The sequence below is a fragment of the Rattus norvegicus genome, chromosome 19, assembly GCF_021556685.1.
Source record: "Rattus norvegicus strain SHRSP/BbbUtx chromosome 19, alternate assembly SHRSP_T2T, whole genome shotgun sequence".
Classification (NCBI taxonomy): Eukaryota; Metazoa; Chordata; class Mammalia; order Rodentia; family Muridae; genus Rattus; species Rattus norvegicus.
In genome coordinates, this window is record NC_141552.1 from 13,682,052 (window position 1) to 13,695,257 (window position 13,206).

At 43.7% G+C, this 13,206-nt stretch overlaps 1 long non-coding RNA gene across 1 annotated transcript; it reads right to left on the minus strand.

The window, feature by feature from the left end:
- Positions 1–811: 811 nt before the first annotated feature.
- On the minus strand, positions 812–4,413 carry LOC147998802 (uncharacterized). Its single transcript, XR_015644297.1, has 4 exons — positions 4,350–4,413; positions 2,888–3,147; positions 1,979–2,118; positions 812–1,371 (listed from the first exon to the last, which is right to left on the minus strand). It is a non-coding gene; the product is annotated as an uncharacterized LOC147998802 (long non-coding RNA).
- Positions 4,414–13,206: the final 8,793 nt, after the last annotated feature.

Genomic DNA, 13,206 nt, shown 5'->3' on the forward strand with positions numbered 1-13,206 from the left:
AAAAGAGGGAATTGCCAGCGGCCGAACACCAAAAGAACAACTTTCTTTAGCTCTTTTTACTCTAAATTTCTTATTTTTGGATGCGCATGGCCACTCTGCTGCGGATCGCCATGCTGCTACTACACCTATAACTAATGCAGAAGTAAAGTGGAAGGATGTCTTAACTGATGAATGGCATGGCCCAGATCCCGTGATTTCGAGATCTAGGGGAGCTGTTTGTGTTTTTCCGCAGAATCAAGAAAATCCAATTTGGGTACCTGAGCGTTTAACTCGAAAATTGCCTTCTGGTCTTCCTGAAGATGAGACTACAAACCCTACTATTGCTACTGGGAATGGTAATGCTGATGCAGATTGCTGTCCTCAACAGCACTAGGCTGGACCACATCACAATTGAAGACTTTACCTCATGGATTATCAATGCTTTCTCCTTTTTTAAGGAGTGGGCAGGCATGTTTGCCTGGGGAGCTATTGTCCTCCTGGGATGCGGAATATGTCTCTGGTTTATTGGCCGTTTAAAAAGAGAACATGCCAGACACAAAGCGGTTGTTTACCAGGCTATGACCGCTATTGACGATGGTGCTTCTCCCAATATATGGCTGGCCTCTTTGAAAGATTAAGAGTTCGCCCTAGATCATTTTGTCACAGTCATGTGGGGTCATTGTATCCAGGGACGGGCAACTTTCCTCGAACTCGAACCAACCTAAGACACGGGGCCCGGTGGCGATAGGGTGACCTAGCGACGGGTAAGGCCGAGTCATCGCAAGGAACGACCTAAGACAGGAACAATGACAAGGTTGACGTGACACCCAGATCTAGACCAGTCATTTTATTAAACAAAAAAGGGGGAGATGTAGGGAGCAGCGCGGCGAAGTAAAGATGGCACCGACAGCCAGACCTGTCCGAATGTGAATAACTTGCCGAGCATGCGCAGGCTTGTCCCCTGTCAGGGCAGCTGTATGATAATGAGGTGAATCTGGCGCCCTCCTGTGGTGAACAACAGTACTGCGCATGCGTGGGGTCTTGCACCTGACGTCAGTCTGGCTGGGGCGGTACTATGCTAATGGCAGTTCATGCCGCACCAATCTCTGGAGGACAAGTAGCTGGGATGACAGTGGGGTGACTGGTGCCCCACCAATCCCTGAAAGAATATTAGCATACTGTTGTGTGTATAAGGCACGTGGTAACATTTGAAGCTGTAACACTTGGAGCTGTAACACTCTTGGAGCTGCCACCGCCGCCTCCCTGTGTCAAGAATGAAGGTGTCCTGCAGTAAAGGCTGTTGAGAAGAATCCAACTGTGTTGTGTCTTCCTTGCCGGCCGAGGTGGGCGCGACACCAGCGTATATATTTCTGTGATAATACAGGCCAGTATCTGACAAAACCATGAGTTTAATTGGCTGTTAACCTCCATTACTAATTTTCCTAAGCAGTCTGTAATAACGGCCATTAAAAGGACTGTGCTCTTAAATGAGTTGCATGGGCACAATACCTATTTAAGAGTTGAAACATACATATATTATGTTGTAACAAAATTAATCTTAAATTTTGTCTCAATATACAAAGATTTATAGCAATGAAACCTGTATCAACATACAAAACTCTGTACCAATGTAAGATTATGGCTATAAAATGCCTTTAAGAGTAGGTTCAAAATTCAAATTCATTATTTGTCTAATTTTATAATATTTCTGTATTATAATATTTCCCCTTTTTCCTTTCAACCCCCTTTCCCTTACACAGGAAAGAAAGAAAAATAGAAATTCCTGAGTCTAAGCTCTTTTGTTTCCTCCCTATAATTATTTATAAATTATAATTATTTATAAAAAATAACCATAATTATTTGTAATCATCCCTTAAAATGACAACATATCAATAATCCATAAAGTGATGAATAGCAGCCACCCCAACTTTAAAGGACTGGGATGACCGACCATCTTTTTATAATTGCTTCCCAAAATACCAACGTCCAACCCTATTACCTGGTCTGAAGTTTTCTGTGCCTTTGTTTCCCTTTGGTTCAGGACTCTGAACCAAGATCAGGTTTCTGATTCTTTTATTCGTAGGGAGGGGCTGATTGTAGGAAAAACCTGTGGCTCTTGTGCTTCTGAACTGGAGTTGTCTGAAAGTAAATTCGCATCACTGTGGGTATTGGTGGACATATATCCTGCTCCCTGCTTCTGCCTTCGCACTTGCGTGGGAATCAGGCAGGCATTGAGAAACCACGTCCATCGTCATAAACATGTAAGAAGAAACTCCCACCCGTCTCTCTTCAGAGACCCTGGCATGCTGTCTCCGTCTGTTCGTCTCTTCGTGACATTAATAGCTCTCTTTAATAAATTCTTCAACAATCTGTCTCAGTGTTCCTCTTTTTTTAAAAAAAGATTTATGTATTTAGTTTTATTTTATTTATTTGTGCCCTATGATGCATGCAGTACGCATAGAGGCCAGAAGAGGGCACCAGATCCATTACAACTGGAATTACAGATCTTCGTGAGGCACAGTGTGGGTGGTTATGGGCAAGAGCCACGAGTGCTCTTGAAGTGGTAAGACTCATTTTTCTAGAGTCCCCATCTGTGACCTTCCAGGTTCTACCCCAGTGAACTGATGTCTAGTTCTGAATTTCCCCCCTCGGGCTTCAGTGATCCACGAAGAGTAACCGGCAAAGCACTATTCTCATTAGGGTTTTCCTGACTTTTGTCTGTCTGTTTTTGTTTTTATTTTATCAGATATAATTTCTCTGTGTAGTTAGTTCTAGCTGTCCTGGAAGTCACGCTGTAGATCAGGCTGACCTCTGCCTCCTGCCTCTGAGATAAGGCATGGGCCGCCACAGCGGGCTGGCTTCTCCTGTCTTAACAGCTACGCGATGGACTGAAGTGCGCTACTCTCACCTGATGTATATGCATCGTTCAGGTTCTTGTTTTGACTGAAGAGCTGGAGGTTGGCTTTAGACAGCCCAACTTGTAAAGAAGGAAGGCTGCGGCTGCGTGACGTCCAATGCTAGCAGTTGCTGCTCTGAAGTTTAGTGTCCCACTTCTCAGCAACGGGACCTGTCGTTAAGCCTGTCTGGACCAGGCGTTTCCAGATTCTTGCTTATTCAAAGAACTGAAAGAACAGCCAGCCATGGTGTGACGCGTCTTTAAACCCAGAGCTAGGGAGGCAGAAACAGGAGGATCTCGGTGAGCTTGAGGCCAGCCTGCTCTACACAGGTAGGTTCGGGCAAGCCAGGGCTTGCACAGTGAGACCATGCTCTAAAAAACAAAACAAAGAATTGAAAAAAGGAGTTTCCCCTACCCGCCGAATTCTCAGGTCTTGCTTAGCTGCCGGGAGCAGCCTGCTGTTCCCTGGACCTCCACTGTCCAGCCACCTCTACCGACCTCACCCCCTAATTCCCTTCCTCTTGTGTCCTCAGGGGCACAACCAACGCTGAAGGCTTGCACCATTCCCTGGGTCCCATTGTTCAGCCCAAGGATACCGACCAGAAGCCTGATCATCTTAGGTCCCCTCCCAATATCTGCTACAACGGTAACATCCAGGGACAGGGACAACCAGATGGCTAAAGTCTCACAAAAAACCCCACAACCAACAAAATCTAGGGCAACATGGCGCCTTCAGAGACATTAAGCACTGGTTAGCCCAAAACAACTGAAACGCAAGAAAATGACCTTAAAACCAATCTTTAAAGATGACAGAAGCCTTTAAAGAGGAAAGGAAGAAATCCCTTTAAAAATACAGGAAAATACAAACAGGTAAAGGCCTTTAAAGAGGAAACATATGAATCCCTTAAAAAATACAGGGATCTTTCAATTGTGTTCGCAGCTTCAGAGAAAGGACTGGAAGAGCTTGAAGGGGCCCGAGACCCCATATGAACAACAATGCCAACCAACCAGAGCTTCCAGGGACTAAGCCACTACCCAAAGACTGTACATGGACTGACCCTGGACTCTGACCTCATAGGTAGCAATGAATATCCTAGTAAGAGCACCAGTGGAAGGGGAAGCCCTGGGTCCTGCCAAGACTGAACCCCCAGTGAACGTGATTGTTGGGGGGAGGGCGGCAATGGGGGAGGATGGGGAGGGGAACACCCATAGAGAAGGGGAGGGGAAGGGGCTAAGGGGATGTTGACCCGGAAACCGGGAAAGGGAATAACAATTGAAATGTAAATAAGAAATACCCAATTTAATACAGATGGAGAAAAAATTATTAAATTAATAACAAAAAAATACAGGGATCTTTCGATCGTGTTCGCAGCTTCCGCCGCGCTGCGGTTAATGCCAAGCGCCGCCTCTCTTTTGCTGAGCTCCTGCTGAAGGAGAAGGGTGGGGGTGGTGGTAAGTAAGGAGGTGCGCATACCATGGCTCATACAAAGCAGACTGTCCGCAAATCCACCGGTGGTAAAGCCACCCAGGAAACAACTGGCTACAAAAGCTGCTCGCAAGTGTGCGCCCTCTACTGGACAGTGAAGAAACCTCATCGTTACAGGCCTGGTACTGTGGCACTCCGCGAAATCAGACACTTTCAGAGGTCCACCGAACTTCTGATTCGCAAGCTCCCCTTTCAGAGGCTGGTGAGAAAAATTGCTCAGGATTTCAAAACAGATCTGCGCTTCCTTGCAAAGGCAGGAGGAAAGTGAGGCCTATCTGGTTGGCCTTTTTGAAGATAGCAATCTGTGTGCTGTCCATGCCAAACGTGTAACAATTATGCCAAAAGATATCCAGGTAGCATGACGCATAGGTGGAGAACATGCTTAAGAGTCCACTATGAGAGGAAACATTTCATTCTTAAAAATTATTTTTTCTCTTCTTCCTGTTATCAGTAGTTCTGAATGTTAGATATGTTTTCCATGGGGTCAAAGGTACCTAAGTTTATGATTGCGAGTGGGAACATAGGGGACAGAATCAGGTATTGGCAGTTTCTCCACGTTCATTTGTGTGTGAGTTTTTAATATAAATGCAAGATGTAAAGCATTAATGCAAGCGAAATGTTTCAGCGAATGCATTTCAACAGCTCAACTTTATAACAATTGTAAATAAGCCTGTTAAAATTTTCTGGACAATGCCAGCATTTGGATTTTTTTTTTTAAATAAGTAAATTTTTTACTGATGGCAACTAAATGGTGTGTGTAGCATTTTATCATACAATAGGCTCCATCCGTTCACTATACTTTTCTTTTTTTCTTTTTTTCTTTTTCTTTTTGGGAGCTGGGGACCCAACCCAGGGCCTTGCGCTTGCGCTCTACCACTGAGCTAAATCCCCAACCCCTCACTATACTTTTCTAATGGACTTGTCCTACATGCAAGTACACGTTTTAATGTTGTCTGTCTTCTGTGCTGTAAACTATAAAAAGGATATACAGGAAAATAATAAATAAATAAATAAAAACTGTTCAAGACCTGAAAATGGAAATAGAAGCAATAAAGAAAGCACAAACTGGGGGGACTCCTGGAGATGGAAAACCCAGAGAAGAGAACAGAAACAACAGACACAGGTATCACCAACAGGATATAGGAAATGGGAGAGAAATCCTCAGGGGTAGAAGATAAGAGAGAAGAAATTGATACATCGGCCAAAGAAAATGTTAAATCTAAAAAAATTCCTCACACGAAACATCCAGGAAATTTGGGATGTCATGAGAAGATCTAACCTAAGGATGATGGGAGTAGAAGAAGTTACCTGAAGTATAAGCTGAAATAAACCCTTTTCCTCCTCAGGTTGCTTCTTTGGTTAGAGTGTTTCAGCCCAGCAATGGTAACCCTAACTAGGACAGAAGTTGGCACCAAAAATGGGGTATTGCTGTCATACACTTAACCATGTTGTTTTGGGGAGGATTATGGAGTTTTGTTAAAATTTTTATTTCGTTTTTGTTTTTGGAGACAGGGTTTCTCTGTGTAGCCCTGGCTGACCTGGAACTCACTCTGTAGGCCAGGCTTGTCTCAAACTTAAGAGATCTGTCTGTCTCTGCTTCTTGTGTGCTGGGATTAAAGGCGTGTGGCATCGCTGCCTGGCCAGATTATGGAATTTGTAACTCCGGACTAGAAAAGTCATTGATTGCCGAGAGTTCAGTGGACTCTTCTGTAGGAGCTTGCAAGGTAAGAATTTTGAGAACAGAGCGGGCAGTGGAGGACTGGCTTGTGAAGTTTCAGGGGGAAACTTAGGGCAGTGGTTCTTAACCTGCGGGTTGAAACCCCTTTAGGGGGAGTGCGATGACTCTTTCTCCGGGGCCACCTGAGACCACCAGAAAAAGTTATTTAACATAATGCTTCGTAACAGTAACAACATTACAGTTATGAGGTAGCCACAAGGATAATTTTAGGTGTTGGGGTTACCAAAACGCAAGGAACTGTATTAAAGGGTCTTAGCATTAGGGAGGTTGAGAACCACTGGTTTAGGGGATCAAACCCAGGGTCCCTAAGTGCTTTTCGCCGCTGGGCCACCTGAGTTGCTGTTACTTTGATCACTGGCGTGACCCAGAAGCCCAGGTTAGTTCATCAACACCGGCACCTCATCAGCTATTTTGGTCTTGAGTCATATTTGTGTCTTGCCCTATTCTGTGACTTGTGGCCTAAACACTCATTCAGTTTTATCTATCCCCTTTGTCACAGTGCTTTGGCTTTGCTTCCTCTGCAGTAAACTGGGCAGAAATTCTAGAGACCTTTTGTCAGATCCTTTCTGGGGTGTCAGCAGACAAATCCTGGGATTCGTTCAGTGAAGAAGTATCCTTTGATGGCCCCCTCACCCGTGAGATGGCTGTGGTGATTCCAGAGCCCAGAAGGATCTAGGCGTCTTAGCATATTTATTTTCCTAGGGTTCACCCAGAAGTTCCTGCCTTGGTTGCTGCCACCTTCTGGTGAAAGGTGTCAGTTGCACTGGGAAACATGTTGAGGATCTAAGGTTTTCTGTTTGTTTTGCTCTGTCTGATATTTTTAGGTATTTATATCTTTTGTAATTTTTTCCAAGTGGCTTCTCAACTCTCAGTCAACACCCATCAACATCTGCCTCACCTCAAACTCCCTGTCTTAGATTACAGCCAAGTGACGTGTAGGGGCTGTGACCATGGTACCTCCGTGCATTGGACTGAAGGGATGTTTAAATGTTTAGAGGGAAAAGAAAACGAAACACCACCAAACTGTAGAGGACTTTGTAACATGGACAACACTATAAGGAACAACAGAGGCTTATGAGCATCAATAAATAATTAAGAAAGAGAGGCTTGAAAACATGTTAGCTGAAGTCATGGCCTACCTATGCTATCAGATCAATGATTCAACCTCACCAACCTTCATTTTGAATAATTCTTCAAAGCTACCTGTTTCCGATTTGTATATTTAGCCTGTTCCTGGGTCTGTAACTAAATATCTTCTATATAACTCAGCTGAAGCATCAGGTCATTTTATATGGTTCAGTGACCTGGGAGGTCCAGGATGAAGATTTGGTGCTGGCTGGGCGTCTATTCCTTCTTGGTGTGTCCTCATGTTGTAGAAGAGGGGGAGGATGACACACTCCCTACACCCTCTTTTAGAAGGGCCCTGATACTTTCATGTAAGTCCAACACTCGAGACTTACAAAATGGTGCCACTACTGTGAGTTTGGGCTGTAATGTCACCGTCTAGGTGTTAACAGTATGTTAGTAACATGAAGAAGTGTGCCCTAACCAGTTCTGATTAATACCCACCCTGAGAATGCCAACAGACTGCCCACAGGTTTAGAAAAGTAAATTCCAGGTTCGAGTCACTTCTTTCTGATTCCCTAAGATACATTTTAGAAAGGTGGCAAATTGAGAATATCCAGTCTTATTTTTGGCTTTAAAAGTGGGGAGACTGCCCCACCTGGGGATTCATCCCATATACAGACACCAAACCCAGACGCTATTGCTGATGCCAAGAAGTGCTTGCTGACAGGAGCCAGATATGGGTGTCTCCTGAGAGGCTCTGCCACAGCCTGATAAATACAGAGGCAGATGCTCACAGACAACCATTGGGCTGAGAATGGCATCTCCAATGCAGGACTGAAGGAGCTGAAGGGCTTTGCAACTCCATAAGAAGAACAACAATATCAACCAACCATATCTCCCAGAGCTCCCAGGGATTAAACCACCAACCAAAGAGTACACGTGGAGTGACCCATGGCTCCAGTTGCATGTGTAGCAGAGGATGGCCTTGTTGGGCACCAATGGGAGGAGAAGCCCTTGGTCCTAGGAAGGCTTGATGCCCAGTGTAGGGGAATGCCAGGGGGGGTAGGCGGGAGGGAGTAGGTAGGTGGGCCGGTGGGGTAGCACCTTCATAGAAGCAGGGGGTGGTGGTGGGATAGGGGGTTTCCAGAGGGGCAACCTCGAAAGGAGATAACATTTGAAATATAAATAAAGAAAATATCCAATAAAAAAAAGTAACATCCAATGAAACCTTACATCAGTGATATAATTCACATGAAGGATACTACTTCCCTTCACATCAGTAATACCCATAGAAGAACGATTTTATTAGTTGAACTTCCGAGATCCCAAGACTACTTTATTTCAACTTCATTTACTTGTAAGGCCCTTTCCAACCTTGCAAAGGTTTAATTTCATTTACTAATGTTTTACATGTAATTTGCATGTATATGTGTCTCTCTGGGTGTGTGTGTTCACGTGCGTGCCTGTTTTCTTGACCCTCTGAAGTAGCGGTCAGTCTCCCTAAAGCTGGAGCTGCAGTTTGTTCCGAGCTAGGCAATGTGAGTTCTGGATCCAATCTGGACCTCTGCCAGAATAACAAGTGCTCTTAACCCCTATCTCTCTCTTCAGCCCCCAACATTGGGAATACCAAGAAAAATCACCATTGGATATCGTGCCACTTGGATGAAAATGGACTAGTTTACTAGATTGATTGGGCTTATTTTAAGGTAAGGATAGAAATAAATTCATTCACCAAGATAATATGTAGCAACTCACTGTCATGTAATTGTTATTTTGGAACAATAAGAAAAGCAATAAAGAACATTTACATTTAATTCTTTAAAGAAAAGTGGGGAATAAAAGCTGGTCATAGTGTCTCCTCTCTTTATTCCCAGCACTCGAAAATTTAGGGAGGCAGGCAGATTCCCATATTTGAGGGGCAGCCTGGTCTACACCGTGAATTCAGGGCAGCCAGGGCTACACAGAGAAGCCATGTGTCCAAAACCAAAACCAAAGCCAAAGCCAAAACCAAAAAGCCAAAACTAAACAAAAAAACAGTGGGGGATAAACTCAGACAGCTCTTGCTTTTATTATTGATTATTGTTTTATTATTGATTGGTTGTACTGGGATTGAGCTGAAAGCCTCACATTCTAGACAAGTGTTCTCCTGCAGGCCACATCCTTGTCCCTCTCTTTATATTTTGAGGAAAGGGCTCATTAAATTGCCCAGGTTGGCCTTGAAGTCATGGTCATCCAGGCAGGATTTGAACTTGTGAATTTTCTGCTATAAACTCCTGAATAGTTGGGATTGTAACCCTGTGCCCCACCAGGCCTAGTGAGATGCTGTGTGTGCTGTTTTGCTTTAGTTTGGTTTTTAAGTAACACAGCATAAACTTTCAGTTAAGCTCTTATTTTTGCTATATTTGAGGCTTTAAAATTGGTACTGTGTAAATCACTCTGGCATGTGCTTATGCGACAGGAATACAGATCATCTGCGTCATGACGTCTTTGCATTATTAGACTTAGATAAACTTCAAGATATCAAGAAAAAAAAAGTCCTAACTTTTTGATATTGGTATTCCTCAGCGGTCTTTCCCATTTACTGATTGTTTGTGCGTGAGTGTGGGCACACATGAGTGTGTCAAAGGACAACCCTCAGGTGTCAGTTCTCATTCTGTCATGGGGTTTCTGGGGAGGAGACACAGGCCAGGCTTGAGGGCAAGTGCCATTCCCCACGGAACCAGTAGGGCTTGCTTGAAGTTGGTAAGGCTGTTTCCTCCTTTGAGGTAGGCTCTTGGCTTCATAACTAAATATGTGATTTTTGGAAAGTCATTTAACCTTCTGGATTTCAGACATCAATTGTGAAATTGGGGGAATTAAGCTAGAAAATTAAGGGCCAGATCGCTGGGGTTGGTCTTGTGCACTGTGTGTTTAGATGCTGTGCCCCGAGATTAGGTTGCAGTCTGGACATAGGCACTGTATTGACCGATGTGCTACGGAGAATGCTGCCCAGTAATATCTGACCGGGTGATACAAGACTTTAGTCTATGGCTGGGCAGGAGAGAGAGAAAGGCAGGGCTTGAGATCAAGTGATGGGTCTCAGGTAGGGTCCTCGAGGGAGGAGAGAGGAGGTAAAAAGGAGGTTGTCTTGAAGCTTGAGGATGCCCCATGAACACGTGACCAAGAGAAGCTCGCCCCGAGGACTCACGTGGAGCAGAGCAAACAGAGCAAGACTCAGTTACCAGGCAGTGGGAGAATCTATCTGGTTGTTAATACCCTAGCAGTGGTATAATGGTCTCAGAACCTGTCTAGTTTAGGTTGGTAGCTTGACGGTAAATCCCAATGTCTAGGTGTTGTTTCCTTGGGAGCCAAATGGGAAAGAGTGGGGGCAGAAACCTCCTGTAAACTTACTTCAGTAGCAGAGAGATGACCCAGCCTAACGTCGTGAGCACATATCGCTCTTCCGGAGGGCTTGGGCTTGATTCCAAGTACTAGTGTTGAGTGGCTCAAAATGGCCTGTGACCCCAGCTCCAGGTGAACTGATCCCTTAGCCTCTGTGGGACGTATGGTGTGTGAATGCTCACAAACTCACTTTTTAAAAAATTTTTATTATTTATTTATTTATTTATTTTTTATTAACTTGAGTATTTCTTATTTACATTTTGAATGTTATTCCCTTTCCTGGTTTCCGGGCAAACATCCCCCTAATCCCTCCCCCTCCCCTTCTCTATGGGTGTTCCCCTCCCCATCCTCCCCCCATTGCCGCCCTCCCCCCAACAATCACGTTCACTGGGGGTTCAGTCTTGGCAGGACCCAGGGCTTCCCCTTACACTGGTGCTCTTACTAGGCTATTCATTGCTACCTATGAGGTCAGAGTCCAGGGTCAGTCCATGTATAGTCTTTGGGTAGTGGCTTAGTCCCTGGAAGCTCTGGTTGCTTGGCATTGTTGTTCACAAACTCACTTTAAATAAACAAGCCAAAGAGTTAAATCGGAGGTTCTTAAGGATTCGATAATTGTGTGCACTTAGTATTTAATACTTCAGTAAAAATGGCTGCAGATAACGAGTTTTAGCCTCGAGGCTACAAAACTAATTTCATTCATGTGATAGCCAGGATCTGAAAACGTCACTCCCACTTAACCAAGCCTCAGTTATCATCACGGTAAAATGGAATATGGCGATTTTTAGTAATCAATTTTTTTTGACACGCAGTTTTTGGATTTTAAAATTGAATTGTGTGAATTTCGGGGTTATTCGATTCTTCGTATTTCATACCGTACAAGAGTGAAATATTTCACCTGAAGTGAAAAAAAAGCCCTAAACACACTAGAAACCTCACAGCTTCCGACTGAAGGGGTTTCACAGACTCTTCTCCATGTCGACGGGTAATAATAAACTTTCTCTTTCCTATATGTTCAATATTTTTTAAGACAGTAGGATTATTTCTTGATACAAAGGTAGATTAATGAATTCAGACCCAGAAGGTTAGAAGTCCATAAAAAAATCAACATGTACATTTGTTGCTAGCTGTCTTATTAAATCTAGTTAGGTCGTAGCTGCAAGGAAGATGGCTCAGTGGGTAAGAACACTTGCTGCTCTTCTAGAGGGCCCAAGTTCGAGTCCTGACATCTACATGAGAGCTTATAACCAGCTCTAAGTGCATTCAATGTCCCCCTTTGACCACCAAGCACAAATGTGATACACAAACATACGTGTGGACAAAACATTCATATACATTAAAAAGAAACTAGTTTGATCAGAAATTACAATTTTTACCTTTACCCGATATCAGTCACTCAGTGGTGCAGGTACCCAAGGATTAACCATTGAGATATGCACTCTCAGTGCACTTTAAATTAGTGTCTATGGCTAGAGAATCTGGAAGAGCATATTGAACACACCACTTACATTTATCCAAAATTAATTTAATTAATTTCCACTCATGTCAAATGTGCTGAGTAGAATGAAGTCTTCATTGTGTCTGCTTGTCTGACCACGCAGATTCATGTGCTGTGCAAAAAGAAAGGTTGGGAACTCACAGACAGGTTGTTGGGACCTGTGTCTGGTAAATAGATTTTTATAATACAATCCCCAAATGACTTAAAGGTAATGATTCAAGCCCAAGTAACCCACCATGGATGAGTAAACTGATGCTTCTAGATTCCATCTCAGCTGTGGTCTCGATTTACGTAAAAGCTAAGACCGTACCCGGCTCTGACAAGCAGCGTAGTCCCTAAATTAAAAATGACCACCGATGGGCTGGAGATATGGCTCAGCAGGTAAGAGCGATCACTTTGCAACAGTGAGAGTGCAAGCTGAGTTTTCAGACTCTATTAGAAAGCCTGGCGTGGCCACGGACGTCCACAGATGTGCCAGGCAGATAAAAGGATCGCTGGGCCTTCCTGGATGTCAGTCCAGTTCCAGGTTCAGTGAGCCATCCTGTCTCACGGGAATAAGACAGAAAACGATAGCCAGGACACCTGATGTCTTCTTCCTCTGGCTTTTGTGTGTATGTGCATCTCATACATCCTTACACATTTGTCTGCCCACACGCACACAGATAAATACATAATATATAATGATTATAAATGCTGTGTAAAATATGAATTTACAGGTAGTACAGTTAAAAATGTAACGTCCTCTTGGGGGATGCATCTTCAGGTCTTTTATAGATTCATACCATGAAGCTATCAGATAGCAGGACATTTTAAAAGGAACTGCTTCTGTGTATATATATATATATATATATATATATATATACACATATATGTATATATATATTTTGTTGTGAATCTCATTCATTTATTCTGTGATTATCCCTTTAGTTTCTGGGATGATCATATTATTCTAGTTGCTAACAGGAGCGAGTTCTTATTTTTAAAATTTTTTATTAGATATATTTCTTTACTTGCATTTCAAACGTTATTCCCCTTCCCGGTTTCCTGTCCATAAGCCCCCGTTCCCTCCCCTCCCCCTCCCTCATACGGGTATTCCCCCCTATACATACCCCTTTCTGCACCCCCCCAAATTCCCCTGCACTGGGGGTCCAACCTTGGTAGGA